The sequence below is a fragment of the Atractosteus spatula genome, chromosome 10 (genome assembly GCF_055471065.1).
Source record: "Atractosteus spatula isolate fAtrSpa1 chromosome 10, fAtrSpa1.hap1, whole genome shotgun sequence".
In the NCBI taxonomy this organism is placed as follows: domain Eukaryota; kingdom Metazoa; phylum Chordata; class Actinopteri; order Semionotiformes; family Lepisosteidae; genus Atractosteus; species Atractosteus spatula.
Genome location: NC_142715.1, coordinates 27447326 through 27472924, shown reverse-complemented (window position 1 = coordinate 27472924; position 25599 = coordinate 27447326). Strand labels below are relative to the sequence as shown.

Here is a 25599-nt window from a genome sequence, read left to right as displayed (position 1 = left end):
TTACAAGTCCGCAAAGGATCGAGGAAAGGTTTATCGCCAGCTGAAAAGAGACACAGCGCTTCGGCTGTGGAGACTTGTTCGGCTGGCGTTCGGGGAGTCGCGTTTTTCAGAATTGTATTGAGATCGTTTTCCACAGAGCTCAGATGTCAAAGCACAGCAGCAGCTCTCCACAGCGATCCTCTATAGCGCCCTTTCTCCCGCAGCTCCGTCCTCATTGGAAGGAAGCAAGAAAAAAGCAGCGTCGTAAAAGAGGTGACGGAGCTGTCCTCTCTATAAGAAGGGTGCCAGCGAGCCTTGCTCTCGCTTACGGCCACACCCCCTTGAGCACGCCTGATCTCGTCTGATCTCGGAAGCTAAACAGGGATGGGCCTGGTTAGTACTTGGATGGGAGACCGCCTGGGAATACCAGGTGCTGTAAGCTTTTAAGCGCAGGAGGCGCCCTATCCCCGCTCGCTCGCTCATTCCCCTGTTCACACGTGCAGTGCGGCTTGTCCGTCTGTTTATTTGTCAGCTTTGGCGAGACACGGGTGCTTGTGTATTAGCGTGAGCGTTTTTTATTCTGATCATGAACAGTTTTACAAGTCCGCAAAGGATCGAGGAAAGGTTTATCGCCAGCTGAAAAGAGACACAGCGCTTCGGCTGTGGAGACTTGTTCGGCTGGCGTTCGGGGAGTCGCGTTTTTCAGAATTGTATTGAGATCGTTTTCCACAGAGCTCAGATGTCAAAGCACAGCAGCAGCTCTCCACAGCGATCCTCTATAGCGCCCTTTCTCCCGCAGCTCCGTCCTCATTGGAAGGAAGCAAGAGTGAAAGGCTGAAGTGAAATAGAGCGGGGACGAAGGCAGTGAAGAGAGAGAACGTGGGAAGAAGAGAAAAACGCAAGGGAAAAAAAGCAGCGTCGTAAAAGAGGTGACGGAGCTGTCCTCTCTATAAGAAGGGTGCCAGCGAGCCTTGCTCTCGCTTACGGCCACACCCCCTTGAGCACGCCTGATCTCGTCTGATCTCGGAAGCTAAACAGGGATGGGCCTGGTTAGTACTTGGATGGGAGACCGCCTGGGAATACCAGGTGCTGTAAGCTTTTAAGCGCAGGAGGCGCCCTATCCCCGCTCGCTCGCTCATTCCCCTGTTCACACGTGCAGTGCGGCTTGTCCGTCTGTTTATTTGTCAGCTTTGGCGAGACACGGGTGCTTGTGTATTAGCGTGAGCGTTTTTTATTCTGATCATGAACAGTTTTACAAGTCCGCAAAGGATCGAGGAAAGGTTTATCGCCAGCTGAAAAGAGACACAGCGCTTCGGCTGTGGAGACTTGTTCGGCTGGCGTTCGGGGAGTCGCGTTTTTCATAATTGTATTGAGATCGTTTTCCACAGAGCTCAGATGTCAAAGCACAGCAGCAGCTCTCCACAGCGATCCTCTATAGCGCCCTTTCTCCCGCAGCTCCGTCCTCATTGGAAGGAAGCAAGAAAAAAGCAGCGTCGTAAAAGAGGTGACGGAGCTGTCCTCTCTATAAGAAGGGTGCCAGCGAGCCTTGCTCTCGCTTACGGCCACACCCCCTTGAGCACGCCTGATCTCGTCTGATCTCGGAAGCTAAACAGGGATGGGCCTGGTTAGTACTTGGATGGGAGACCGCCTGGGAATACCAGGTGCTGTAAGCTTTTAAGCGCAGGAGGCGCCCTATCCCCGCTCGCTCGCTCATTCCCCTGTTCACACGTGCAGTGCGGCTTGTCCGTCTGTTTATTTGTCAGCTTTGGCGAGACACGGGTGCTTGTGTATTAGCGTGAGCGTTTTTTATTCTGATCATGAACAGTTTTACAAGTCCGCAAAGGATCGAGGAAAGGTTTATCGCCAGCTGAAAAGAGACACAGCGCTTCGGCTGTGGAGACTTGTTCGGCTGGCGTTCGGGGAGTCGCGTTTTTCAGAATTGTATTGAGATCGTTTTCCACAGAGCTCAGATGTCAAAGCACAGCAGCAGCTCTCCACAGCGATCCTCTATAGCGCCCTTTCTCCCGCAGCTCCGTCCTCATTGGAAGGAAGCAAGAGTGAAAGGCTGAAGTGAAATAGAGCGGGGACGAAGGCAGTGAAGAGAGAGAACGTGGGAAGAAGAGAAAAACGCAAGGGAAAAAAAGCAGCGTCGTAAAAGAGGTGACGGAGCTGTCCTCTCTATAAGAAGGGTGCCAGCGAGCCTTGCTCTCGCTTACGGCCACACCCCCTTGAGCACGCCTGATCTCGTCTGATCTCGGAAGCTAAACAGGGATGGGCCTGGTTAGTACTTGGATGGGAGACCGCCTGGGAATACCAGGTGCTGTAAGCTTTTAAGCGCAGGAGGCGCCCTATCCCCGCTCGCTCGCTCATTCCCCTGTTCACACGTGCAGTGCGGCTTGTCCGTCTGTTTATTTGTCAGCTTTGGCGAGACACGGGTGCTTGTGTATTAGCGTGAGCGTTTTTTATTCTGATCATGAACAGTTTTACAAGTCCGCAAAGGATCGAGGAAAGGTTTATCGCCAGCTGAAAAGAGACACAGCGCTTCGGCTGTGGAGACTTGTTCGGCTGGCGTTCGGGGAGTCGCGTTTTTCAGAATTGTATTGAGATCGTTTTCCACAGAGCTCAGATGTCAAAGCACAGCAGCAGCTCTCCACAGCGATCCTCTATAGCGCCCTTTCTCCCGCAGCTCCGTCCTCATTGGAAGGAAGCAAGAAAAAAGCAGCGTCGTAAAAGAGGTGACGGAGCTGTCCTCTCTATAAGAAGGGTGCCAGCGAGCCTTGCTCTCGCTTACGGCCACACCCCCTTGAGCACGCCTGATCTCGTCTGATCTCGGAAGCTAAACAGGGATGGGCCTGGTTAGTACTTGGATGGGAGACCGCCTGGGAATACCAGGTGCTGTAAGCTTTTAAGCGCAGGAGGCGCCCTATCCCCGCTCGCTCGCTCATTCCCCTGTTCACACGTGCAGTGCGGCTTGTCCGTCTGTTTATTTGTCAGCTTTGGCGAGACACGGGTGCTTGTGTATTAGCGTGAGCGTTTTTTATTCTGATCATGAACAGTTTTACAAGTCCGCAAAGGATCGAGGAAAGGTTTATCGCCAGCTGAAAAGAGACACAGCGCTTCGGCTGTGGAGACTTGTTCGGCTGGCGTTCGGGGAGTCGCGTTTTTCAGAATTGTATTGAGATCGTTTTCCACAGAGCTCAGATGTCAAAGCACAGCAGCAGCTCTCCACAGCGAACCTCTATAGCGCCCTTTCTCCCGCAGCTCCGTCCTCATTGGAAGGAAGCAAGAGTGAAAGGCTGAAGTGAAATAGAGCGGGGACGAAGGCAGTGAAGAGAGAGAACGTGGGAAGAAGAGAAAAACGCAAGGGAAAAAAAGCAGCGTCGTAAAAGAGGTGACGGAGCTGTCCTCTCTATAAGAAGGGTGCCAGCGAGCCTTGCTCTCGCTTACGGCCGCACCCCCTTGAGCACGCCTGATCTCGTCTGATCTCGGAAGCTAAACAGGGATGGGCCTGGTTAGTACTTGGATGGGAGACCGCCTGGGAATACCAGGTGCTGTAAGCTTTTAAGCGCAGGAGGCGCCCTATCCCCGCTCGCTCGCTCATTCCCCTGTTCACACGTGCAGTGCGGCTTGTCCGTCTGTTTATTTGTCAGCTTTGGCGAGACACGGGTGCTTGTGTATTAGCGTGAGCGTTTTTTATTCTGATCATGAACAGTTTTACAAGTCCGCAAAGGATCGAGGAAAGGTTTATCGCCAGCTGAAAAGAGACACAGCGCTTCGGCTGTGGAGACTTGTTCGGCTGGCGTTCGGGGAGTCGCGTTTTTCAGAATTGTATTGAGATCGTTTTCCACAGAGCTCAGATGTCAAAGCACAGCAGCAGCTCTCCACAGCGATCCTCTATAGCGCCCTTTCTCCCGCAGCTCCGTCCTCATTGGAAGGAAGCAAGAAAAAAGCAGCGTCGTAAAAGAGGTGACGGAGCTGTCCTCTCTATAAGAAGGGTGCCAGCGAGCCTTGCTCTCGCTTACGGCCACACCCCCTTGAGCACGCCTGATCTCGTCTGATCTCGGAAGCTAAACAGGGATGGGCCTGGTTAGTACTTGGATGGGAGACCGCCTGGGAATACCAGGTGCTGTAAGCTTTTAAGCGCAGGAGGCGCCCTATCCCCGCTCGCTCGCTCATTCCCCTGTTCACACGTGCAGTGCGGCTTGTCCGTCTGTTTATTTGTCAGCTTTGGCGAGACACGGGTGCTTGTGTATTAGCGTGAGCGTTTTTTATTCTGATCATGAACAGTTTTACAAGTCCGCAAAGGATCGAGGAAAGGTTTATCGCCAGCTGAAAAGAGACACAGCGCTTCGGCTGTGGAGACTTGTTCGGCTGGCGTTCGGGGAGTCGCGTTTTTCAGAATTGTATTGAGATCGTTTTCCACAGAGCTCAGATGTCAAAGCACAGCAGCAGCTCTCCACAGCGAACCTCTATAGCGCCCTTTCTCCCGCAGCTCCGTCCTCATTGGAAGGAAGCAAGAGTGAAAGGCTGAAGTGAAATAGAGCGGGGACGAAGGCAGTGAAGAGAGAGAACGTGGGAAGAAGAGAAAAACGCAAGGGAAAAAAAGCAGCGTCGTAAAAGAGGTGACGGAGCTGTCCTCTCTATAAGAAGGGTGCCAGCGAGCCTTGCTCTCGCTTACGGCCGCACCCCCTTGAGCACGCCTGATCTCGTCTGATCTCGGAAGCTAAACAGGGATGGGCCTGGTTAGTACTTGGATGGGAGACCGCCTGGGAATACCAGGTGCTGTAAGCTTTTAAGCGCAGGAGGCGCCCTATCCCCGCTCGCTCGCTCATTCCCCTGTTCACACGTGCAGTGCGGCTTGTCCGTCTGTTTATTTGTCAGCTTTGGCGAGACACGGGTGCTTGTGTATTAGCGTGAGCGTTTTTTATTCTGATCATGAACAGTTTTACAAGTCCGCAAAGGATCGAGGAAAGGTTTATCGCCAGCTGAAAAGAGACACAGCGCTTCGGCTGTGGAGACTTGTTCGGCTGGCGTTCGGGGAGTCGCGTTTTTCAGAATCGTATTGAGATCGTTTTCCACAGAGCTCAGATGTCAAAGCACAGCAGCAGCTCTCCACAGCGATCCTCTATAGCGCCCTTTCTCCCGCAGCTCCGTCCTCATTGGAAGGAAGCAAGAGTGAAAGGCTGAAGTGAAATAGAGCGGGGACGAAGGCAGTGAAGAGAGAGAACGTGGGAAGAAGAGAAAAACGCAAGGGAAAAAAAGCAGCGTCGTAAAAGAGGTGACGGAGCTGTCCTCTCTATAAGAAGGGTGCCAGCGAGCCTTGCTCTCGCTTACGGCCACACCCCCTTGAGCACGCCTGATCTCGTCTGATCTCGGAAGCTAAACAGGGATGGGCCTGGTTAGTACTTGGATGGGAGACCGCCTGGGAATACCAGGTGCTGTAAGCTTTTAAGCGCAGGAGGCGCCCTATCCCCGCTCGCTCGCTCATTCCCCTGTTCACACGTGCAGTGCGGCTTGTCCGTCTGTTTATTTGTCAGCTTTGGCGAGACACGGGTGCTTGTGTATTAGCGTGAGCGTTTTTTATTCTGATCATGAACAGTTTTACAAGTCCGCAAAGGATCGAGGAAAGGTTTATCGCCAGCTGAAAAGAGACACAGCGCTTCGGCTGTGGAGACTTGTTCGGCTGGCGTTCGGGGAGTCGCGTTTTTCAGAATTGTATTGAGATCGTTTTCCACAGAGCTCAGATGTCAAAGCACAGCAGCAGCTCTCCACAGCGATCCTCTATAGCGCCCTTTCTCCCGCAGCTCCGTCCTCATTGGAAGGAAGCAAGAGTGAAAGGCTGAAGTGAAATAGAGCGGGGACGAAGGCAGTGAAGAGAGAGAACGTGGGAAGAAGAGAAAAACGCAAGGGAAAAAAAGCAGCGTCGTAAAAGAGGTGACGGAGCTGTCCTCTCTATAAGAAGGGTGCCAGCGAGCCTTGCTCTCGCTTGCGGCCACACCCCCTTGAGCACGCCTGATCTCGTCTGATCTCGGAAGCTAAACAGGGATGGGCCTGGTTAGTACTTGGATGGGAGACCGCCTGGGAATACCAGGTGCTGTAAGCTTTTAAGCGCAGGAGGCGCCCTATCCCCGCTCGCTCGCTCATTCCCCTGTTCACACGTGCAGTGCGGCTTGTCCGTCTGTTTATTTGTCAGCTTTGGCGAGACACGGGTGCTTGTGTATTAGCGTGAGCGTTTTTTATTCTGATCATGAACAGTTTTACAAGTCCGCAAAGGATCGAGGAAAGGTTTATCGCCAGCTGAAAAGAGACACAGCGCTTCGGCTGTGGAGACTTGTTCGGCTGGCGTTCGGGGAGTCGCGTTTTTCAGAATTGTATTGAGATCGTTTTCCACAGAGCTCAGATGTCAAAGCACAGCAGCAGCTCTCCACAGCGATCCTCTATAGCGCCCTTTCTCCCGCAGCTCCGTCCTCATTGGAAGGAAGCAAGAAAAAAGCAGCGTCGTAAAAGAGGTGACGGAGCTGTCCTCTCTATAAGAAGGGTGCCAGCGAGCCTTGCTCTCGCTTACGGCCACACCCCCTTGAGCACGCCTGATCTCGTCTGATCTCGGAAGCTAAACAGGGATGGGCCTGGTTAGTACTTGGATGGGAGACCGCCTGGGAATACCAGGTGCTGTAAGCTTTTAAGCGCAGGAGGCGCCCTATCCCCGCTCGCTCGCTCATTCCCCTGTTCACACGTGCAGTGCGGCTTGTCCGTCTGTTTATTTGTCAGCTTTGGCGAGACACGGGTGCTTGTGTATTAGCGTGAGCGTTTTTTATTCTGATCATGAACAGTTTTACAAGTCCGCAAAGGATCGAGGAAAGGTTTATCGCCAGCTGAAAAGAGACACAGCGCTTCGGCTGTGGAGACTTGTTCGGCTGGCGTTCGGGGAGTCGCGTTTTTCAGAATTGTATTGAGATCGTTTTCCACAGAGCTCAGATGTCAAAGCACAGCAGCAGCTCTCCACAGCGATCCTCTATAGCGCCCTTTCTCCCGCAGCTCCGTCCTCATTGGAAGGAAGCAAGAGTGAAAGGCTGAAGTGAAATAGAGCGGGGACGAAGGCAGTGAAGAGAGAGAACGTGGGAAGAAGAGAAAAACGCAAGGGAAAAAAAGCAGCGTCGTAAAAGAGGTGACGGAGCTGTCCTCTCTATAAGAAGGGTGCCAGCGAGCCTTGCTCTCGCTTACGGCCACACCCCCTTGAGCACGCCTGATCTCGTCTGATCTCGGAAGCTAAACAGGGATGGGCCTGGTTAGTACTTGGATGGGAGACCGCCTGGGAATACCAGGTGCTGTAAGCTTTTAAGCGCAGGAGGCGCCCTATCCCCGCTCGCTCGCTCATTCCCCTGTTCACACGTGCAGTGCGGCTTGTCCGTCTGTTTATTTGTCAGCTTTGGCGAGACACGGGTGCTTGTGTATTAGCGTGAGCGTTTTTTATTCTGATCATGAACAGTTTTACAAGTCCGCAAAGGATCGAGGAAAGGTTTATCGCCAGCTGAAAAGAGACACAGCGCTTCGGCTGTGGAGACTTGTTCGGCTGGCGTTCGGGGAGTCGCGTTTTTCAGAATTGTATTGAGATCGTTTTCCACAGAGCTCAGATGTCAAAGCACAGCAGCAGCTCTCCACAGCGATCCTCTATAGCGCCCTTTCTCCCGCAGCTCCGTCCTCATTGGAAGGAAGCAAGAGTGAAAGGCTGAAGTGAAATAGAGCGGGGACGAAGGCAGTGAAGAGAGAGAACGTGGGAAGAAGAGAAAAACGCAAGGGAAAAAAAGCAGCGTCGTAAAAGAGGTGACGGAGCTGTCCTCTCTATAAGAAGGGTGCCAGCGAGCCTTGCTCTCGCTTACGGCCACACCCCCTTGAGCACGCCTGATCTCGTCTGATCTCGGAAGCTAAACAGGGATGGGCCTGGTTAGTACTTGGATGGGAGACCGCCTGGGAATACCAGGTGCTGTAAGCTTTTAAGCGCAGGAGGCGCCCTATCCCCGCTCGCTCGCTCATTCCCCTGTTCACACGTGCAGTGCGGCTTGTCCGTCTGTTTATTTGTCAGCTTTGGCGAGACACGGGTGCTTGTGTATTAGCGTGAGCGTTTTTTATTCTGATCATGAACAGTTTTACAAGTCCGCAAAGGATCGAGGAAAGGTTTATCGCCAGCTGAAAAGAGACACAGCGCTTCGGCTGTGGAGACTTGTTCGGCTGGCGTTCGGGGAGTCGCGTTTTTCAGAATTGTATTGAGATCGTTTTCCACAGAGCTCAGATGTCAAAGCACAGCAGCAGCTCTCCACAGCGATCCTCTATAGCGCCCTTTCTCCCGCAGCTCCGTCCTCATTGGAAGGAAGCAAGAAAAAAGCAGCGTCGTAAAAGAGGTGACGGAGCTGTCCTCTCTATAAGAAGGGTGCCAGCGAGCCTTGCTCTCGCTTACGGCCACACCCCCTTGAGCACGCCTGATCTCGTCTGATCTCGGAAGCTAAACAGGGATGGGCCTGGTTAGTACTTGGATGGGAGACCGCCTGGGAATACCAGGTGCTGTAAGCTTTTAAGCGCAGGAGGCGCCCTATCCCCGCTCGCTCGCTCATTCCCCTGTTCACACGTGCAGTGCGGCTTGTCCGTCTGTTTATTTGTCAGCTTTGGCGAGACACGGGTGCTTGTGTATTAGCGTGAGCGTTTTTTATTCTGATCATGAACAGTTTTACAAGTCCGCAAAGGATCGAGGAAAGGTTTATCGCCAGCTGAAAAGAGACACAGCGCTTCGGCTGTGGAGACTTGTTCGGCTGGCGTTCGGGGAGTCGCGTTTTTCAGAATTGTATTGAGATCGTTTTCCACAGAGCTCAGATGTCAAAGCACAGCAGCAGCTCTCCACAGCGATCCTCTATAGCGCCCTTTCTCCCGCAGCTCCGTCCTCATTGGAAGGAAGCAAGAAAAAAGCAGCGTCGTAAAAGAGGTGACGGAGCTGTCCTCTCTATAAGAAGGGTGCCAGCGAGCCTTGCTCTCGCTTACGGCCACACCCCCTTGAGCACGCCTGATCTTGTCTGATCTCGGAAGCTAAACAGGGATGGGCCTGGTTAGTACTTGGATGGGAGACCGCCTGGGAATACCAGGTGCTGTAAGCTTTTAAGCGCAGGAGGCGCCCTATCCCCGCTCGCTCGCTCATTCCCCTGTTCACACGTGCAGTGCGGCTTGTCCGTCTGTTTATTTGTCAGCTTTGGCGAGACACGGGTGCTTGTGTATTAGCGTGAGCGTTTTTTATTCTGATCATGAACAGTTTTACAAGTCCGCAAAGGATCGAGGAAAGGTTTATCGCCAGCTGAAAAGAGACACAGCGCTTCGGCTGTGGAGACTTGTTCGGCTGGCGTTCGGGGAGTCGCGTTTTTCAGAATTGTATTGAGATCGTTTTCCACAGAGCTCAGATGTCAAAGCACAGCAGCAGCTCTCCACAGCGATCCTCTATAGCGCCCTTTCTCCCGCAGCTCCGTCCTCATTGGAAGGAAGCAAGAGTGAAAGGCTGAAGTGAAATAGAGCGGGGACGAAGGCAGTGAAGAGAGAGAACGTGGGAAGAAGAGAAAAACGCAAGGGAAAAAAACAGCGTCGTAAAAGAGGTGACGGAGCTGTCCTCTCTATAAGAAGGGTGCCAGCGAGCCTTGCTCTCGCTTCCGGCCACACCCCCTTGAGCACGCCTGATCTCGTCTGATCTCGGAAGCTAAACAGGGATGGGCCTGGTTAGTACTTGGATGGGAGACCGCCTGGGAATACCAGGTGCTGTAAGCTTTTAAGCGCAGGAGGCGCCCTATCCCCGCTCGCTCGCTCATTCCCCTGTTCACACGTGCAGTGCGGCTTGTCCGTCTGTTTATTTGTCAGCTTTGGCGAGACACGGGTGCTTGTGTATTAGCGTGAGCGTTTTTTATTCTGATCATGAACAGTTTTACAAGTCCGCAAAGGATCGAGGAAAGGTTTATCGCCAGCTGAAAAGAGACACAGCGCTTCGGCTGTGGAGACTTGTTCGGCTGGCGTTCGGGGAGTCGCGTTTTTCAGAATTGTATTGAGATCGTTTTCCACAGAGCTCAGATGTCAAAGCACAGCAGCAGCTCTCCACAGCGATCCTCTATAGCGCCCTTTCTCCCGCAGCTCCGTCCTCATTGGAAGGAAGCAAGAAAAAAGCAGCGTCGTAAAAGAGGTGACGGAGCTGTCCTCTCTATAAGAAGGGTGCCAGCGAGCCTTGCTCTCGCTTACGGCCACACCCCCTTGAGCACGCCTGATCTCGTCTGATCTCGGAAGCTAAACAGGGATGGGCCTGGTTAGTACTTGGATGGGAGACCGCCTGGGAATACCAGGTGCTGTAAGCTTTTAAGCGCAGGAGGCGCCCTATCCCGCTCGCTCGCTCATTCCCCTGTTCACACGTGCAGTGCGGCTTGTCCGTCTGTTTATTTGTCAGCTTTGGCGAGACACGGGTGCTTGTGTATTAGCGTGAGCGTTTTTTATTCTGATCATGAACAGTTTTACAAGTCCGCAAAGGATCGAGGAAAGGTTTATCGCCAGCTGAAAAGAGACACAGCGCTTCGGCTGTGGAGACTTGTTCGGCTGGCGTTCGGGGAGTCGCGTTTTTCAGAATTGTATTGAGATCGTTTTCCACAGAGCTCAGATGTCAAAGCACAGCAGCAGCTCTCCACAGCGATCCTCTATAGCGCCCTTTCTCCCGCAGCTCCGTCCTCATTGGAAGGAAGCAAGAAAAAAGCAGCGTCGTAAAAGAGGTGACGGAGCTGTCCTCTCTATAAGAAGGGTGCCAGCGAGCCTTGCTCTCGCTTACGGCCACACCCCCTTGAGCACGCCTGATCTCGTCTGATCTCGGAAGCTAAACAGGGATGGGCCTGGTTAGTACTTGGATGGGAGACCGCCTGGGAATACCAGGTGCTGTAAGCTTTTAAGCGCAGGAGGCGCCCTATCCCCGCTCGCTCGCTCATTCCCCTGTTCACACGTGCAGTGCGGCTTGTCCGTCTGTTTATTTGTCAGCTTTGGCGAGACACGGGTGCTTGTGTATTAGCGTGAGCGTTTTTTATTCTGATCATGAACAGTTTTACAAGTCCGCAAAGGATCGAGGAAAGGTTTATCGCCAGCTGAAAAGAGACACAGCGCTTCGGCTGTGGAGACTTGTTCGGCTGGCGTTCGGGGAGTCGCGTTTTTCAGAATTGTATTGAGATCGTTTTCCACAGAGCTCAGATGTCAAAGCACAGCAGCAGCTCTCCACAGCGATCCTCTATAGCGCCCTTTCTCCCGCAGCTCCGTCCTCATTGGAAGGAAGCAAGAGTGAAAGGCTGAAGTGAAATAGAGCGGGGACGAAGGCAGTGAAGAGAGAGAACGTGGGGAAGAAGAGAAAAACGCAAGGAAAAAAAGCAGCGTCGTAAAAGAGGTGACGGAGCTGTCCTCTCTATAAGAAGGGTGCCAGCGAGCCTTGCTCTCGCTTACGGCCACACCCCCTTGAGCACGCCTGATCTCGTCTGATCTCGGAAGCTAAACAGGGATGGGCCTGGTTAGTACTTGGATGGGAGACCGCCTGGGAATACCAGGTGCTGTAAGCTTTTAAGCGCAGGAGGCGCCCTATCCCCGCTCGCTCGCTCATTCCCCTGTTCACACGTGCAGTGCGGCTTGTCCGTCTGTTTATTTGTCAGCTTTGGCGAGACACGGGTGCTTGTGTATTAGCGTGAGCGTTTTTTATTCTGATCATGAACAGTTTTACAAGTCCGCAAAGGATCGAGGAAAGGTTTATCGCCAGCTGAAAAGAGACACAGCGCTTCGGCTGTGGAGACTTGTTCGACTGGCGTTCGGGGAGTCGCGTTTTTCAGAATTGTATTGAGATCGTTTTCCACAGAGCTCAGATGTCAAAGCACAGCAGCAGCTCTCCACAGCGATCCTCTATAGCGCCCTTTCTCCCGCAGCTCCGTCCTCATTGGAAGGAAGCAAGAAAAAAGCAGCGTCGTAAAAGAGGTGACGGAGCTGTCCTCTCTATAAGAAGGGTGCCAGCGAGCCTTGCTCTCGCTTACGGCCACACCCCCTTGAGCACGCCTGATCTCGTCTGATCTCGGAAGCTAAACAGGGATGGGCCTGGTTAGTACTTGGATGGGAGACCGCCTGGGAATACCAGGTGCTGTAAGCCTTTTAAGCGCAGGAGGCGCCCTATCCCCGCTCGCTCGCTCATTCCCCTGTTCACACGTGCAGTGCGGCTTGTCCGTCTGTTTATTTGTCAGCTTTGGCGAGACACGGGTGCTTGTGTATTAGCGTGAGCGTTTTTTATTCTGATCATGAACAGTTTTACAAGTCCGCAAAGGATCGAGGAAAGGTTTATCGCCAGCTGAAAAGAGACACAGCGCTTCGGCTGTGGAGACTTGTTCGGCTGGCGTTCGGGGAGTCGCGTTTTTCAGAATTGTATTGAGATCGTTTTCCACAGAGCTCAGATGTCAAAGCACAGCAGCAGCTCTCCACAGCGATCCTCTATAGCGCCCTTTCTCCCGCAGCTCCGTCCTCATTGGAAGGAAGCAAGAAAAAAGCAGCGTCGTAAAAGAGGTGACGGAGCTGTCCTCTCTATAAGAAGGGTGCCAGCGAGCCTTGCTCTCGCTTACGGCCACACCCCCTTGAGCACGCCTGATCTCGTCTGATCTCGGAAGCTAAACAGGGATGGGCCTGGTTAGTACTTGGATGGGAGACCGCCTGGGAATACCAGGTGCTGTAAGCTTTTAAGCGCAGGAGGCGCCCTATCCCCGCTCGCTCGCTCATTCCCCTGTTCACACGTGCAGTGCGGCTTGTCCGTCTGTTTATTTGTCAGCTTTGGCGAGACACGGGTGCTTGTGTATTAGCGTGAGCGTTTTTTATTCTGATCATGAACAGTTTTACAAGTCCGCAAAGGATCGAGGAAAGGTTTATCGCCAGCTGAAAAGAGACACAGCGCTTCGGCTGTGGAGACTTGTTCGGCTGGCGTTCGGGGAGTCGCGTTTTTCAGAATTGTATTGAGATCGTTTTCCACAGAGCTCAGATGTCAAAGCACAGCAGCAGCTCTCCACAGCGATCCTCTATAGCGCCCTTTCTCCCGCAGCTCCGTCCTCATTGGAAGGAAGCAAGAGTGAAAGGCTGAAGTGAAATAGAGCGGGGACGAAGGCAGTGAAGAGAGAGAACGTGGGAAGAAGAGAAAAACGCAAGGGAAAAAAAGCAGCGTCGTAAAAGAGGTGACGGAGCTGTCCTCTCTATAAGAAGGGTGCCAGCGAGCCTTGCTCTCGCTTACGGCCACACCCCCTTGAGCACGCCTGATCTCGTCTGATCTCGGAAGCTAAACAGGGATGGGCCTGGTTAGTACTTGGATGGGAGACCGCCTGGGAATACCAGGTGCTGTAAGCTTTTAAGCGCAGGAGGCGCCCTATCCCCGCTCGCTCGCTCATTCCCCTGTTCACACGTGCAGTGCGGCTTGTCCGTCTGTTTATTTGTCAGCTTTGGCGAGACACGGGTGCTTGTGTATTAGCGTGAGCGTTTTTTATTCTGATCATGAACAGTTTTACAAGTCCGCAAAGGATCGAGGAAAGGTTTATCGCCAGCTGAAAAGAGGACACAGCGCTTCGGCTGTGGAGACTTGTTCGGCTGGCGTTCGGGGAGTCGCGTTTTTCAGAATTGTATTGAGATCGTTTTCCACAGAGCTCAGATGTCAAAGCACAGCAGCAGCTCTCCACAGCGATCCTCTATAGCGCCCTTTCTCCCGCAGCTCCGTCCTCATTGGAAGGAAGCAAGAAAAAAGCAGCGTCGTAAAAGAGGTGACGGAGCTGTCCTCTCTATAAGAAGGGTGCCAGCGAGCCTTGCTCTCGCTTACGGCCACACCCCCTTGAGCACGCCTGATCTCGTCTGATCTCGGAAGCTAAACAGGGATGGGCCTGGTTAGTACTTGGATGGGAGACCGCCTGGGAATACCAGGTGCTGTAAGCTTTTAAGCGCAGGAGGCGCCCTATCCCCGCTCGCTCGCTCATTCCCCTGTTCACACGTGCAGTGCGGCTTGTCCGTCTGTTTATTTGTCAGCTTTGGCGAGACACGGGTGCTTGTGTATTAGCGTGAGCGTTTTTTATTCTGATCATGAACAGTTTTACAAGTCCGCAAAGGATCGAGGAAAGGTTTATCGCCAGCTGAAAAGAGACACAGCGCTTCGGCTGTGGAGACTTGTTCGGCTGGCGTTCGGGGAGTCGCGTTTTTCAGAATTGTATTGAGATCGTTTTCCACAGAGCTCAGATGTCAAAGCACAGCAGCAGCTCTCCACAGCGATCCTCTATAGCGCCCTTTCTCCCGCAGCTCCGTCCTCATTGGAAGGAAGCAAGAAAAAAGCAGCGTCGTAAAAGAGGTGACGGAGCTGTCCTCTCTATAAGAAGGGTGCCAGCGAGCCTTGCTCTCGCTTACGGCCACACCCCCTTGAGCACGCCTGATCTCGTCTGATCTCGGAAGCTAAACAGGGATGGGCCTGGTTAGTACTTGGATGGGAGACCGCCTGGGAATACCAGGTGCTGTAAGCTTTTAAGCGCAGGAGGCGCCCTATCCCCGCTCGCTCGCTCATTCCCCTGTTCACACGTGCAGTGCGGCTTGTCCGTCTGTTTATTTGTCAGCTTTGGCGAGACACGGGTGCTTGTGTATTAGCGTGAGCGTTTTTTATTCTGATCATGAACAGTTTTACAAGTCCGCAAAGGATCGAGGAAAGGTTTATCGCCAGCTGAAAAGAGACACAGCGCTTCGGCTGTGGAGACTTGTTCGGCTGGCGTTCGGGGAGTCGCGTTTTTCAGAATTGTATTGAGATCGTTTTCCACAGAGCTCAGATGTCAAAGCACAGCAGCAGCTCTCCACAGCGATCCTCTATAGCGCCCTTTCTCCCGCAGCTCCGTCCTCATTGGAAGGAAGCAAGAGTGAAAGGCTGAAGTGAAATAGAGCGGGGACGAAGGCAGTGAAGAGAGAGAACGTGGGAAGAAGAGAAAAACGCAAGGGAAAAAAAGCAGCGTCGTAAAAGAGGTGACGGAGCTGTCCTCTCTATAAGAAGGGTGCCAGCGAGCCTTGCTCTCGCTTACGGCCACACCCCCTTGAGCACGCCTGATCTCGTCTGATCTCGGAAGCTAAACAGGGATGGGCCTGGTTAGTACTTGGATGGGAGACCGCCTGGGAATACCAGGTGCTGTAAGCTTTTAAGCGCAGGAGGCGCCCTATCCCCGCTCGCTCGCTCATTCCCCTGTTCACACGTGCAGTGCGGCTTGTCCGTCTGTTTATTTGTCAGCTTTGGCGAGACACGGGTGCTTGTGTATTAGCGTGAGCGTTTTTTATTCTGATCATGAACAGTTTTACAAGTCCGCAAAGGATCGAGGAAAGGTTTATCGCCAGCTGAAAAGAGACACAGCGCTTCGGCTGTGGAGACTTGTTCGGCTGGCGTTCGGGGAGTCGCGTTTTTCAGAATTGTATTGAGATCGTTTTCCACAGAGCTCAGATGTCAAAGCACAGCAGCAGCTCTCCACAGCGATCCTCTATAGCGCCCTTTCTCCCGCAGCTCCGTCCTCATTGGAAGGAAGCAAGAGTGAAAGGCTGAAGTGAAATAGAGCGGGGACGAAGGCAGTGAAGAGAGAGAACGTGGGAAGAAGAGAAAAACGCAAGGGAAAAAAAGCAGCGTCGTAAAAGAGGTGACGGAGCTGTCCTCTCTATAAGAAGGGTGCCAGCGAGCCTTGCTCTCGCTTACGGCCACACCCCCTTGAGCACGCCTGATCTCGTCTGATCTCGGAAGCTAAACAGGGATGGGCCTGGTTAGTACTTGGATGGGAGACCGCCTGGGAATACCAGGTGCTGTAAGCTTTTAAGCGCAGGAGGCGCCCTATCCCCGCTCGCTCGCTCATTCCCCTGTTCACACGTGCAGTGCGGCTTGTCCGTCTGTTTATTTGTCAGCTTTGGCGAGACACGGGTGCTTGTGTATTAGCGTGAGCGTTTTTTATTCTGATCATGAACAGTTTTACAAGTCCGCAAAGGATCGAGGAAAGGTTTATCGCCAGCTGAAAAGAGACACAGCGCTTCGGCTGTGGAGACTTGTTCGGCTGGCGTTCGGGGAGTCGCGTTTTTCAGAATTGTATTGAGATCGTTTTCCACAGAGCTCAGATGTCAAAGCACAGCAGCAGCTCTCCACAGCGATCCTCTATAGCGCCCTTTCTCCCGCAGCTCCGTCCTCATTGGAAGGAAGCAAGAAAAAAGCAGCGTCGTAAAAGAGGTGACGGAGCTGTCCTCTCTATAAGAAGGGTGCCAGCGAGCCTTGCTCTCGCTTACGGCCACACCCCCTTGAGCACGCCTGATCTCGTCTGATCTCGGAAGCTAAACAGGGATGGGCCTGGTTAGTACTTGGATGGGAGACCGCCTGGGAATACCAGGTGCTGTAAGCTTTTAAGCGCAGGAGGCGCCCTATCCCCGCTCGCTCGCTCATTCCCCTGTTCACACGTGCAGTGCGGCTTGTCCGTCTGTTTATTTGTCAGCTTTGGCGAGACACGGGTGCTTGTGTATTAGCGTGAGCGTTTTTTATTCTGATCATGAACAGTTTTACAAGTCCGCAAAGGATCGAGGAAAGGTTTATCGCCAGCTGAAAAGAGACACAGCGCTTCGGCTGTGGAGACTTGTTCGGCTGGCGTTCGGGGAGTCGCGTTTTTCAGAATTGTATTGAGATCGTTTTCCACAGAGCTCAGATGTCAAAGCACAGCAGCAGCTCTCCACAGCGATCCTCTATAGCGCCCTTTCTCCCGCAGCTCCGTCCTCATTGGAAGGAAGCAAGAAAAAAGCAGCGTCGTAAAAGAGGTGACGGAGCTGTCCTCTCTATAAGAAGGGTGCCAGCGAGCCTTGCTCTCGCTTACGGCCACACCCCCTTGAGCACGCCTGATCTCGTCTGATCTCGGAAGCTAAACAGGGATGGGCCTGGTTAGTACTTGGATGGGAGACCGCCTGGGAATACCAGGTGCTGTAAGCTTTTAAGCGCAGGAGGCGCCCTATCCCCGCTCGCTCGCTCATTCCCCTGTTCACACGTGCAGTGCGGCTTGTCCGTCTGTTTATTTGTCAGCTTTGGCGAGACACGGGTGCTTGTGTATTAGCGTGAGCGTTTTTTATTCTGATCATGAACAGTTTTACAAGTCCGCAAAGGATCGAGGAAAGGTTTATCGCCAGCTGAAAAGAGACACAGCGCTTCGGCTGTGGAGACTTGTTCGGCTGGCGTTCGGGGAGTCGCGTTTTTCAGAATTGTATTGAGATCGTTTTCCACAGAGCTCAGATGTCAAAGCACAGCAGCAGCTCTCCACAGCGATCCTCTATAGCGCCCTTTCTCCCGCAGCTCCGTCCTCATTGGAAGGAAGCAAGAAAAAAGCAGCGTCGTAAAAGAGGTGACGGAGCTGTCCTCTCTATAAGAAGGGTGCCAGCGAGCCTTGCTCTCGCTTACGGCCACACCCCCTTGAGCACGCCTGATCTCGTCTGATCTCGGAAGCTAAACAGGGATGGGCCTGGTTAGTACTTGGATGGGAGACCGCCTGGGAATACCAGGTGCTGTAAGCTTTTAAGCGCAGGAGGCGCCCTATCCCCGCTCGCTCGCTCATTCCCCTGTTCACACGTGCAGTGCGGCTTGTCCGTCTGTTTATTTGTCAGCTTTGGCGAGACACGGGTGCTTGTGTATTAGCGTGAGCGTTTTTTATTCTGATCATGAACAGTTTTACAAGTCCGCAAAGGATCGAGGAAAGGTTTATCGCCAGCTGAAAAGAGACACAGCGCTTCGGCTGTGGAGACTTGTTCGGCTGGCGTTCGGGGAGTCGCGTTTTTCAGAATTGTATTGAGATCGTTTTCCACAGAGCTCAGATGTCAAAGCACAGCAGCAGCTCTCCACAGCGATCCTCTATAGCGCCCTTTCTCCCGCAGCTCCGTCCTCATTGGAAGGAAGCAAGAGTGAAAGGCTGAAGTGAAATAGAGCGGGGACGAAGGCAGTGAAGAGAGAGAACGTGGGAAGAAGAGAAAAACGCAAGGGAAAAAAAGCAGCGTCGTAAAAGAGGTGACGGAGCTGTCCTCTCTATAAGAAGGGTGCCAGCGAGCCTTGCTCTCGCTTACGGCCACACCCCCTTGAGCACGCCTGATCTCGTCTGATCTCGGAAGCTAAACAGGGATGGGCCTGGTTAGTACTTGGATGGGAGACCGCCTGGGAATACCAGGTGCTGTAAGCTTTTAAGCGCAGGAGGCGCCCTATCCCCGCTCGCTCGCTCATTCCCCTGTTCACACGTGCAGTGCGGCTTGTCCGTCTGTTTATTTGTCAGCTTTGGCGAGACACGGGTGCTTGTGTATTAGCGTGAGCGTTTTTTATTCTGATCATGAACAGTTTTACAAGTCCGCAAAGGATCGAGGAAAGGTTTATCGCCAGCTGAAAAGAGACACAGCGCTTCGGCTGTGGAGACTTGTTCGGCTGGCGTTCGGGGAGTCGCGTTTTTCAGAATTGTATTGAGATCGTTTTCCACAGAGCTCAGATGTCAAAGCACAGCAGCAGCTCTCCACAGCGATCCTCTATAGCGCCCTTTCTCCCGCAGCTCCGTCCTCATTGGAAGGAAGCAAGAGTGAAAGGCTGAAGTGAAATAGAGCGGGGACGAAGGCAGTGAAGAGAGAGAACGTGGGAAGAAGAGAAAAACGCAAGGGAAAAAAAGCAGCGTCGTAAAAGAGGTGACGGAGCTGTCCTCTCTATAAGAAGGGTGCCAGCGAGCCTTGCTCTCGCTTACGGCCACACCCCCTTGAGCACGCCTGATCTCGTCTGATCTCGGAAGCTAAACAGGGATGGGCCTGGTTAGTACTTGGATGGGAGACCGCCTGGGAATACCAGGTGCTGTAAGCTTTTAAGCGCAGGAGGCGCCCTATCCCCGCTCGCTCGCTCATTCCCCTGTTCACACGTGCAGTGCGGCTTGTCCGTCTGTTTATTTGTCAGCTTTGGCGAGACACGGGTGCTTGTGTATTAGCGTGAGCGTTTTTTATTCTGATCATGAACAGTTTTACAAGTCCGCAAAGGATCGAGGAAAGGTTTATCGCCAGCTGAAAAGAGACACAGCGCTTCGGCTGTGGAGACTTGTTCGGCTGGCGTTCGGGGAGTCGCGTTTTTCAGAATTGTATTGAGATCGTTTTCCACAGAGCTCAGATGTCAAAGCACAGCAGCAGCTCTCCACAGCGATCCTCTATAGCGCCCTTTCTCCCGCAGCTCCGTCCTCATTGGAAGGAAGCAAGAAAAAAGCAGCGTCGTAAAAGAGGTGACGGAGCTGTCCTCTCTATAAGAAGGGTGCCAGCGAGCCTTGCTCTCGCTTACGGCCACACCCCCTTGAGCACGCCTGATCTCGTCTGATCTCGGAAGCTAAACAGGGATGGGCCTGGTTAGTACTTGGATGGGAGACCGCCTGGGAATACCAGGTGCTGTAAGCTTTTAAGCGCAGGAGGCGCCCTATCCCCGCTCGCTCGCTCATTCCCCTGTTCACACGTGCAGTGCGGCTTGTCCGTCTGTTTATTTGTCAGCTTTGGCGAGACACGGGTGCTTGTGTATTAGCGTGAGCGTTTTTTATTCTGATCATGAACAGTTTTACAAGTCCGCAAAGGATCGAGGAAAGGTTTATCGCCAGCTGAAAAGAGACACAGCGCTTCGGCTGTGGAGACTTGTTCGGCTGGCGTTCGGGGAGTCGCGTTTTTCAGAATTGTATTGAGATCGTTTTCCACAGAGCTCAGATGTCAAAGCACAGCAGCAGCTCTCCACAGCGATCCTCTATAGCGCCCTTTCTCCCGCAGCTCCGTCCTCATTGGAAGGAAGCAAGAGTGAAAGGCTGAAGTGAAATAGAGCGGGGACGAAGGCAGTGAAGAGAGAGAACGTGGGAAGAAGAGAAAAACGCAAGGGAAAAAAAGCAGCGTCGTAAAAGAGGTGACGGAGCTGTCCTCTCTATAAGAAGGGTGCCAGCGAGCCTTGCTCTCGCTTACGGCCACACCCCCTTGAGCACGCCTGATCTCGTCTGATCTCGGAAGCTAAACAGGGATGGGCCTGGTTAGTACTTGGATGGGAGACCGCCTGGGAATACCAGGTGCTGTAAGCTTTTAAGCGCAGGAGGCGCCCTATCCCCGCTCGCTCGCTCATTCCCCTGTTCACACGTGCAGTGCGGCTTGTCCGTCTGTTTATTTGTCAGCTTTGGCGAGACACGGGTGCTTGTGTATTAGCGTGAGCGTTTTTTATTCTGATCATGAACAGTTTTACAAGTCCGCAAAGGATCGAGGAAAGGTTTATCGCCAGCTGAAAAGAGACACAGCGCTTCGGCTGTGGAGACTTGTTCGGCTGGCGTTCGGGGAGTCGCGTTTTTCAGAATTGTATTGAGATCGTTTTCCACAGAGCTCAGATGTCAAAGCACAGCAGCAGCTCTCCACAGCGATCCTCTATAGCGCCCTTTCTCCCGCAGCTCCGTCCTCATTGGAAGGAAGCAAGAGTGAAAGGCTGAAGTGAAATAGAGCGGGGACGAAGGCAGTGAAGAGAGAGAACGTGGGAAGAAGAGAAAAACGCAAGGGAAAAAAAGCAGCGTCGTAAAAGAGGTGACGGAGCTGTCCTCTCTATAAGAAGGGTGCCAGCGAGCCTTGCTCTCGCTTACGGCCACACCCCCTTGAGCACGCCTGATCTCGTCTGATCTCGGAAGCTAAACAGGGATGGGCCTGGTTAGTACTTGGATGGGAGACCGCCTGGGAATACCAGGTGCTGTAAGCTTTTAAGCGCAGGAGGCGCCCTATCCCCGCTCGCTCGCTCATTCCCCTGTTCACACGTGCAGTGCGGCTTGTCCGTCTGTTTATTTGTCAGCTTTGGCGAGACACGGGTGCTTGTGTATTAGCGTGAGCGTTTTTTATTCTGATCATGAACAGTTTTACAAGTCCGCAAAGGATCGAGGAAAGGTTTATCGCCAGCTGAAAAGAGACACAGCGCTTCGGCTGTGGAGACTTGTTCGGCTGGCGTTCGGGGAGTCGCGTTTTTCAGAATTGTATTGAGATCGTTTTCCACAGAGCTCAGATGTCAAAGCACAGCAGCAGCTCTCCACAGCGATCCTCTATAGCGCCCTTTCTCCCGCAGCTCCGTCCTCATTGGAAGGAAGCAAGAGTGAAAGGCTGAAGTGAAATAGAGCGGGGACGAAGGCAGTGAAGAGAGAGAACGTGGGAAGAAGAGAAAAACGCAAGGGAAAAAAAGCAGCGTCGTAAAAGAGGTGACGGAGCTGTCCTCTCTATAAGAAGGGTGCCAGCGAGCCTTGCTCTCGCTTACGGCCACACCCCCTTGAGCACGCCTGATCTCGTCTGATCTCGGAAGCTAAACAGGGATGGGCCTGGTTAGTACTTGGATGGGAGACCGCCTGGGAATACCAGGTGCTGTAAGCTTTTAAGCGCAGGAGGCGCCCTATCCCCGCTCGCTCGCTCATTCCCCTGTTCACACGTGCAGTGCGGCTTGTCCGTCTGTTTATTTGTCAGCTTTGGCGAGACACGGGTGCTTGTGTATTAGCGTGAGCGTTTTTTATTCTGATCATGAACAGTTTTACAAGTCCGCAAAGGATCGAGGAAAGGTTTATCGCCAGCTGAAAAGAGACACAGCGCTTCGGCTGTGGAGACTTGTTCGGCTGGCGTTCGGGGAGTCGCGTTTTTCAGAATTGTATTGAGATCGTTTTCCACAGAGCTCAGATGTCAAAGCACAGCAGCAGCTCTCCACAGCGATCCTCTATAGCGCCCTTTCTCCCGCAGCTCCGTCCTCATTGGAAGGAAGCAAGAGTGAAAGGCTGAAGTGAAATAGAGCGGGGACGAAGGCAGTGAAGAGAGAGAACGTGGGAAGAAGAGAAAAACGCAAGGGAAAAAAAGCAGCGTCGTAAAAGAGGTGACGGAGCTGTCCTCTCTATAAGAAGGGTGCCAGCGAGCCTTGCTCTCGCTTACGGCCACACCCCCTTGAGCACGCCTGATCTCGTCTGATCTCGGAAGCTAAACAGGGATGGGCCTGGTTAGTACTTGGATGGGAGACCGCCTGGGAATACCAGGTGCTGTAAGCTTTTAAGCGCAGGAGGCGCCCTATCCCCGCTCGCTCGCTCATTCCCCTGTTCACACGTGCAGTGCGGCTTGTCCGTCTGTTTATTTGTCAGCTTTGGCGAGACACGGGTGCTTGTGTATTAGCGTGAGCGTTTTTTATTCTGATCATGAACAGTTTTACAAGTCCGCAAAGGATCGAGGAAAGGTTTATCGCCAGCTGAAAAGAGACACAGCGCTTCGGCTGTGGAGACTTGTTCGGCTGGCGTTCGGGGAGTCGCGTTTTTCAGAATTGTATTGAGATCGTTTTCCACAGAGCTCAGATGTCAAAGCACAGCAGCAGCTCTCCACAGCGATCCTCTATAGCGCCCTTTCTCCCGCAGCTCCGTCCTCATTGGAAGGAAGCAAGAGTGAAAGGCTGAAGTGAAATAGAGCGGGGACGAAGGCAGTGAAGAGAGAGAACGTGGGAAGAAGAGAAAAACGCAAGGGAAAAAAAGCAGCGTCGTAAAAGAGGTGACGGAGCTGTCCTCTCTATAAGAAGGGTGCCAGCGAGCCTTGCTCTCGCTTACGGCCACACCCCCTTGAGCACGCCTGATCTCGTCTGATCTCGGAAGCTAAACAGGGATGGGCCTGGTTAGTACTTGGATGGGAGACCGCCTGGGAATACCAGGTGCTGTAAGCTTTTAAGCGCAGGAGGCGCCCTATCCCCGCTCGCTCGCTCATTCCCCTGTTCACACGTGCAGTGCGGCTTGTCCGTCTGTTTATTTGTCAGCTTTGGCGAGACACGGGTGCTTGTGTATTAGCGTGAGCGTTTTTTATTCTGATCATGAACAGTTTTACAAGTCCGCAAAGGATCGAGGAAAGGTTTATCGCCAGCTGAAAAGAGACACAGCGCTTCGGCTGTGGAGACTTGTTCGGCTGGCGTTCGGGGAGTCGCGTTTTTCAGAATTGTATTGAGATCGTTTTCCACAGAGCTCAGATGTCAAAGCACAGCAGCAGCTCTCCACAGCGATCCTCTATAGCGCCCTTTCTCCCGCAGCTCCGTCCTCATTGGAAGGAAGCAAGAAAAAAGCAGCGTCGTAAAAGAGGTGACGGAGCTGTCCTCTCTATAAGAAGGGTGCCAGCGAGCCTTGCTCTCGCTTACGGCCACACCCCCTTGAGCACGCCTGATCTCGTCTGATCTCGGAAGCTAAACAGGGATGGGCCTGGTTAGTACTTGGATGGGAGACCGCCTGGGAATACCAGGTGCTGTAAGCTTTTAAGCGCAGGAGGCGCCCTATCCCCGCTCGCTCGCTCATTCCCCTGTTCACACGTGCAGTGCGGCTTGTCCGTCTGTTTATTTGTCAGCTTTGGCGAGACACGGGTGCTTGTGTATTAGCGTGAGCGTTTTTTATTCTGATCATGAACAGTTTTACAAGTCCGCAAAGGATCGAGGAAAGGTTTATCGCCAGCTGAAAAGAGACACAGCGCTTCGGCTGTGGAGACTTGTTCGGCTGGCGTTCGGGGAGTCGCGTTTTTCAGAATTGTATTGAGATCGTTTTCCACAGAGCTCAGATGTCAAAGCACAGCAGCAGCTCTCCACAGCGATCCTCTATAGCGCCCTTTCTCCCGCAGCTCCGTCCTCATTGGAAGGAAGCAAGAGTGAAAGGCTGAAGTGAAATAGAGCGGGGACGAAGGCAGTGAAGAGAGAGAACGTGGGAAGAAGAGAAAAACGCAAGGGAAAAAAAGCAGCGTCGTAAAAGAGGTGACGGAGCTGTCCTCTCTATAAGAAGGGTGCCAGCGAGCCTTGCTCTCGCTTCCGGCCACACCCCCTTGAGCACGCCTGATCTCGTCTGATCTCGGAAGCTAAACAGGGATGGGCCTGGTTAGTACTTGGATGGGAGACCGCCTGGGAATACCAGGTGCTGTAAGCTTTTAAGCGCAGGAGGCGCCCTATCCCCGCTCGCTCGCTCATTCCCCTGTTCACACGTGCAGTGCGGCTTGTCCGTCTGTTTATTTGTCAGCTTTGGCGAGACACGGGTGCTTGTGTATTAGCGTGAGCGTTTTTTATTCTGATCATGAACAGTTTTACAAGTCCGCAAAGGATCGAGGAAAGGTTTATCGCCAGCTGAAAAGAGACACAGCGCTTCGGCTGTGGAGACTTGTTCGGCTGGCGTTCGGGGAGTCGCGTTTTTCAGAATTGTATTGAGATCGTTTTCCACAGAGCTCAGATGTCAAAGCACAGCAGCAGCTCTCCACAGCGATCCTCTATAGCGCCCTTTCTCCCGCAGCTCCGTCCTCATTGGAAGGAAGCAAGAGTGAAAGGCTGAAGTGAAATAGAGCGGGGACGAAGGCAGTGAAGAGAGAGAACGTGGGAAGAAGAGAAAAACGCAAGGGAAAAAAAGCAGCGTCGTAAAAGAGGTGACGGAGCTGTCCTCTCTATAAGAAGGGTGCCAGCGAGCCTTGCTCTCGCTTACGGCCACACCCCCTTGAGCACGCCTGATCTCGTCTGATCTCGGAAGCTAAACAGGGATGGGCCTGGTTAGTACTTGGATGGGAGACCGCCTGGGAATACCAGGTGCTGTAAGCTTTTAAGCGCAGGAGGCGCCCTATCCCCGCTCGCTCGCTCATTCCCCTGTTCACACGTGCAGTGCGGCTTGTCCGTCTGTTTATTTGTCAGCTTTGGCGAGACACGGGTGCTTGTGTATTAGCGTGAGCGTTTTTTATTCTGATCATGAACAGTTTTACAAGTCCGCAAAGGATCGAGGAAAGGTTTATCGCCAGCTGAAAAGAGACACAGCGCTTCGGCTGTGGAGACTTGTTCGGCTGGCGTTCGGGGAGTCGCGTTTTTCAGAATTGTATTGAGATCGTTTTCCACAGAGCTCAGATGTCAAAGCACAGCAGCAGCTCTCCACAGCGATCCTCTATAGCGCCCTTTCTCCCGCAGCTCCGTCCTCATTGGAAGGAAGCAAGAGTGAAAGGCTGAAGTGAAATAGAGCGGGGACGAAGGCAGTGAAGAGAGAGAACGTGGGAAGAAGAGAAAAACGCAAGGGAAAAAAAGCAGCGTCGTAAAAGAGGTGACGGAGCTGTCCTCTCTATAAGAAGGGTGCCAGCGAGCCTTGCTCTCGCTTACGGCCACACCCCCTTGAGCACGCCTGATCTCGTCTGATCTCGGAAGCTAAACAGGGATGGGCCTGGTTAGTACTTGGATGGGAGACCGCCTGGGAATACCAGGTGCTGTAAGCTTTTAAGCGCAGGAGGCGCCCTATCCCCGCTCGCTCGCTCATTCCCCTGTTCACACGTGCAGTGCGGCTTGTCCGTCTGTTTATTTGTCAGCTTTGGCGAGACACGGGTGCTTGTGTATTAGCGTGAGCGTTTTTTATTCTGATCATGAACAGTTTTACAAGTCCGCAAAGGATCGAGGAAAGGTTTATCGCCAGCTGAAAAGAGACACAGCGCTTCGGCTGTGGAGACTTGTTCGGCTGGCGTTCGGGGAGTCGCGTTTTTCAGAATTGTATTGAGATCGTTTTCCACAGAGCTCAGATGTCAAAGCACAGCAGC

General features: G+C 52.9%; 36 non-coding genes and 5 pseudogenes across 36 annotated transcripts; all 41 read left to right on the top strand.

Moving 5' to 3' along the window:
- Positions 1-302: 302 nt before the first annotated feature.
- Positions 303-421, top strand: LOC148827061 (5S ribosomal RNA). The gene has a single exon (XR_016092238.1). It is a non-coding gene; the product is annotated as a 5S ribosomal RNA (ribosomal RNA).
- Positions 422-958: 537 nt separating this feature from the next.
- LOC148827060 (5S ribosomal RNA) lies at positions 959-1077 on the top strand. The gene has a single exon (XR_016092237.1). It is a non-coding gene; the product is annotated as a 5S ribosomal RNA (ribosomal RNA).
- Positions 1078-1533: 456 nt separating this feature from the next.
- LOC148827059 (5S ribosomal RNA) lies at positions 1534-1652 on the top strand. Its single transcript, XR_016092236.1, has one exon. It is a non-coding gene; the product is annotated as a 5S ribosomal RNA (ribosomal RNA).
- Positions 1653-2189: 537 nt separating this feature from the next.
- Positions 2190-2308, top strand: LOC148827058 (5S ribosomal RNA). Its single transcript, XR_016092235.1, has one exon. It is a non-coding gene; the product is annotated as a 5S ribosomal RNA (ribosomal RNA).
- A 456-nt stretch (positions 2309-2764) lies between these two features.
- LOC148827057 (5S ribosomal RNA) lies at positions 2765-2883 on the top strand. Its single transcript, XR_016092233.1, has one exon. It is a non-coding gene; the product is annotated as a 5S ribosomal RNA (ribosomal RNA).
- A 537-nt stretch (positions 2884-3420) lies between these two features.
- On the top strand, positions 3421-3539 carry LOC148827056 (5S ribosomal RNA; annotated as a pseudogene).
- A 456-nt stretch (positions 3540-3995) lies between these two features.
- Positions 3996-4114, top strand: LOC148827055 (5S ribosomal RNA). Its single transcript, XR_016092232.1, has one exon. It is a non-coding gene; the product is annotated as a 5S ribosomal RNA (ribosomal RNA).
- A 537-nt stretch (positions 4115-4651) lies between these two features.
- On the top strand, positions 4652-4770 carry LOC148827054 (5S ribosomal RNA; annotated as a pseudogene).
- A 537-nt stretch (positions 4771-5307) lies between these two features.
- Positions 5308-5426, top strand: LOC148827053 (5S ribosomal RNA). The gene has a single exon (XR_016092231.1). It is a non-coding gene; the product is annotated as a 5S ribosomal RNA (ribosomal RNA).
- A 537-nt stretch (positions 5427-5963) lies between these two features.
- On the top strand, positions 5964-6082 carry LOC148827052 (5S ribosomal RNA). Its single transcript, XR_016092935.1, has one exon. It is a non-coding gene; the product is annotated as a 5S ribosomal RNA (ribosomal RNA).
- A 456-nt stretch (positions 6083-6538) lies between these two features.
- Positions 6539-6657, top strand: LOC148827051 (5S ribosomal RNA). Its single transcript, XR_016092230.1, has one exon. It is a non-coding gene; the product is annotated as a 5S ribosomal RNA (ribosomal RNA).
- A 537-nt stretch (positions 6658-7194) lies between these two features.
- On the top strand, positions 7195-7313 carry LOC148827050 (5S ribosomal RNA). Its single transcript, XR_016092229.1, has one exon. It is a non-coding gene; the product is annotated as a 5S ribosomal RNA (ribosomal RNA).
- Positions 7314-7850: 537 nt separating this feature from the next.
- LOC148827049 (5S ribosomal RNA) lies at positions 7851-7969 on the top strand. The gene has a single exon (XR_016092228.1). It is a non-coding gene; the product is annotated as a 5S ribosomal RNA (ribosomal RNA).
- Positions 7970-8425: 456 nt separating this feature from the next.
- On the top strand, positions 8426-8544 carry LOC148827048 (5S ribosomal RNA). Its single transcript, XR_016092227.1, has one exon. It is a non-coding gene; the product is annotated as a 5S ribosomal RNA (ribosomal RNA).
- Positions 8545-9000: 456 nt separating this feature from the next.
- Positions 9001-9119, top strand: LOC148827047 (5S ribosomal RNA; annotated as a pseudogene).
- Positions 9120-9655: 536 nt separating this feature from the next.
- Positions 9656-9774, top strand: LOC148827046 (5S ribosomal RNA; annotated as a pseudogene).
- Positions 9775-10230: 456 nt separating this feature from the next.
- On the top strand, positions 10231-10349 carry LOC148827045 (5S ribosomal RNA). Its single transcript, XR_016092226.1, has one exon. It is a non-coding gene; the product is annotated as a 5S ribosomal RNA (ribosomal RNA).
- Positions 10350-10804: 455 nt separating this feature from the next.
- Positions 10805-10923, top strand: LOC148827044 (5S ribosomal RNA). The gene has a single exon (XR_016092224.1). It is a non-coding gene; the product is annotated as a 5S ribosomal RNA (ribosomal RNA).
- Positions 10924-11460: 537 nt separating this feature from the next.
- LOC148827043 (5S ribosomal RNA) lies at positions 11461-11579 on the top strand. Its single transcript, XR_016092222.1, has one exon. It is a non-coding gene; the product is annotated as a 5S ribosomal RNA (ribosomal RNA).
- Positions 11580-12035: 456 nt separating this feature from the next.
- On the top strand, positions 12036-12154 carry LOC148827042 (5S ribosomal RNA). The gene has a single exon (XR_016093336.1). It is a non-coding gene; the product is annotated as a 5S ribosomal RNA (ribosomal RNA).
- Positions 12155-12611: 457 nt separating this feature from the next.
- LOC148827041 (5S ribosomal RNA) lies at positions 12612-12730 on the top strand. Its single transcript, XR_016092221.1, has one exon. It is a non-coding gene; the product is annotated as a 5S ribosomal RNA (ribosomal RNA).
- A 537-nt stretch (positions 12731-13267) lies between these two features.
- Positions 13268-13386, top strand: LOC148827040 (5S ribosomal RNA). Its single transcript, XR_016092220.1, has one exon. It is a non-coding gene; the product is annotated as a 5S ribosomal RNA (ribosomal RNA).
- A 457-nt stretch (positions 13387-13843) lies between these two features.
- LOC148827039 (5S ribosomal RNA) lies at positions 13844-13962 on the top strand. The gene has a single exon (XR_016092219.1). It is a non-coding gene; the product is annotated as a 5S ribosomal RNA (ribosomal RNA).
- A 456-nt stretch (positions 13963-14418) lies between these two features.
- On the top strand, positions 14419-14537 carry LOC148827038 (5S ribosomal RNA). Its single transcript, XR_016092218.1, has one exon. It is a non-coding gene; the product is annotated as a 5S ribosomal RNA (ribosomal RNA).
- A 537-nt stretch (positions 14538-15074) lies between these two features.
- LOC148827037 (5S ribosomal RNA) lies at positions 15075-15193 on the top strand. The gene has a single exon (XR_016092217.1). It is a non-coding gene; the product is annotated as a 5S ribosomal RNA (ribosomal RNA).
- Positions 15194-15730: 537 nt separating this feature from the next.
- On the top strand, positions 15731-15849 carry LOC148827036 (5S ribosomal RNA). Its single transcript, XR_016092216.1, has one exon. It is a non-coding gene; the product is annotated as a 5S ribosomal RNA (ribosomal RNA).
- Positions 15850-16305: 456 nt separating this feature from the next.
- On the top strand, positions 16306-16424 carry LOC148827035 (5S ribosomal RNA). The gene has a single exon (XR_016092215.1). It is a non-coding gene; the product is annotated as a 5S ribosomal RNA (ribosomal RNA).
- A 456-nt stretch (positions 16425-16880) lies between these two features.
- Positions 16881-16999, top strand: LOC148827034 (5S ribosomal RNA). The gene has a single exon (XR_016092214.1). It is a non-coding gene; the product is annotated as a 5S ribosomal RNA (ribosomal RNA).
- A 456-nt stretch (positions 17000-17455) lies between these two features.
- LOC148827033 (5S ribosomal RNA) lies at positions 17456-17574 on the top strand. The gene has a single exon (XR_016092211.1). It is a non-coding gene; the product is annotated as a 5S ribosomal RNA (ribosomal RNA).
- A 537-nt stretch (positions 17575-18111) lies between these two features.
- On the top strand, positions 18112-18230 carry LOC148827032 (5S ribosomal RNA). The gene has a single exon (XR_016092210.1). It is a non-coding gene; the product is annotated as a 5S ribosomal RNA (ribosomal RNA).
- A 537-nt stretch (positions 18231-18767) lies between these two features.
- LOC148827031 (5S ribosomal RNA) lies at positions 18768-18886 on the top strand. Its single transcript, XR_016092209.1, has one exon. It is a non-coding gene; the product is annotated as a 5S ribosomal RNA (ribosomal RNA).
- A 456-nt stretch (positions 18887-19342) lies between these two features.
- On the top strand, positions 19343-19461 carry LOC148827030 (5S ribosomal RNA). Its single transcript, XR_016092208.1, has one exon. It is a non-coding gene; the product is annotated as a 5S ribosomal RNA (ribosomal RNA).
- Positions 19462-19998: 537 nt separating this feature from the next.
- LOC148827029 (5S ribosomal RNA) lies at positions 19999-20117 on the top strand. Its single transcript, XR_016092207.1, has one exon. It is a non-coding gene; the product is annotated as a 5S ribosomal RNA (ribosomal RNA).
- A 537-nt stretch (positions 20118-20654) lies between these two features.
- Positions 20655-20773, top strand: LOC148827028 (5S ribosomal RNA). Its single transcript, XR_016092206.1, has one exon. It is a non-coding gene; the product is annotated as a 5S ribosomal RNA (ribosomal RNA).
- Positions 20774-21310: 537 nt separating this feature from the next.
- On the top strand, positions 21311-21429 carry LOC148827027 (5S ribosomal RNA). The gene has a single exon (XR_016092205.1). It is a non-coding gene; the product is annotated as a 5S ribosomal RNA (ribosomal RNA).
- Positions 21430-21966: 537 nt separating this feature from the next.
- Positions 21967-22085, top strand: LOC148827026 (5S ribosomal RNA). The gene has a single exon (XR_016092204.1). It is a non-coding gene; the product is annotated as a 5S ribosomal RNA (ribosomal RNA).
- Positions 22086-22622: 537 nt separating this feature from the next.
- Positions 22623-22741, top strand: LOC148827025 (5S ribosomal RNA). The gene has a single exon (XR_016092203.1). It is a non-coding gene; the product is annotated as a 5S ribosomal RNA (ribosomal RNA).
- Positions 22742-23197: 456 nt separating this feature from the next.
- On the top strand, positions 23198-23316 carry LOC148827024 (5S ribosomal RNA). Its single transcript, XR_016092202.1, has one exon. It is a non-coding gene; the product is annotated as a 5S ribosomal RNA (ribosomal RNA).
- Positions 23317-23853: 537 nt separating this feature from the next.
- On the top strand, positions 23854-23972 carry LOC148827023 (5S ribosomal RNA; annotated as a pseudogene).
- A 537-nt stretch (positions 23973-24509) lies between these two features.
- Positions 24510-24628, top strand: LOC148827022 (5S ribosomal RNA). Its single transcript, XR_016092199.1, has one exon. It is a non-coding gene; the product is annotated as a 5S ribosomal RNA (ribosomal RNA).
- A 537-nt stretch (positions 24629-25165) lies between these two features.
- Positions 25166-25284, top strand: LOC148827021 (5S ribosomal RNA). Its single transcript, XR_016092198.1, has one exon. It is a non-coding gene; the product is annotated as a 5S ribosomal RNA (ribosomal RNA).
- The last annotated feature ends 315 nt before the right edge of the window (positions 25285-25599 follow it).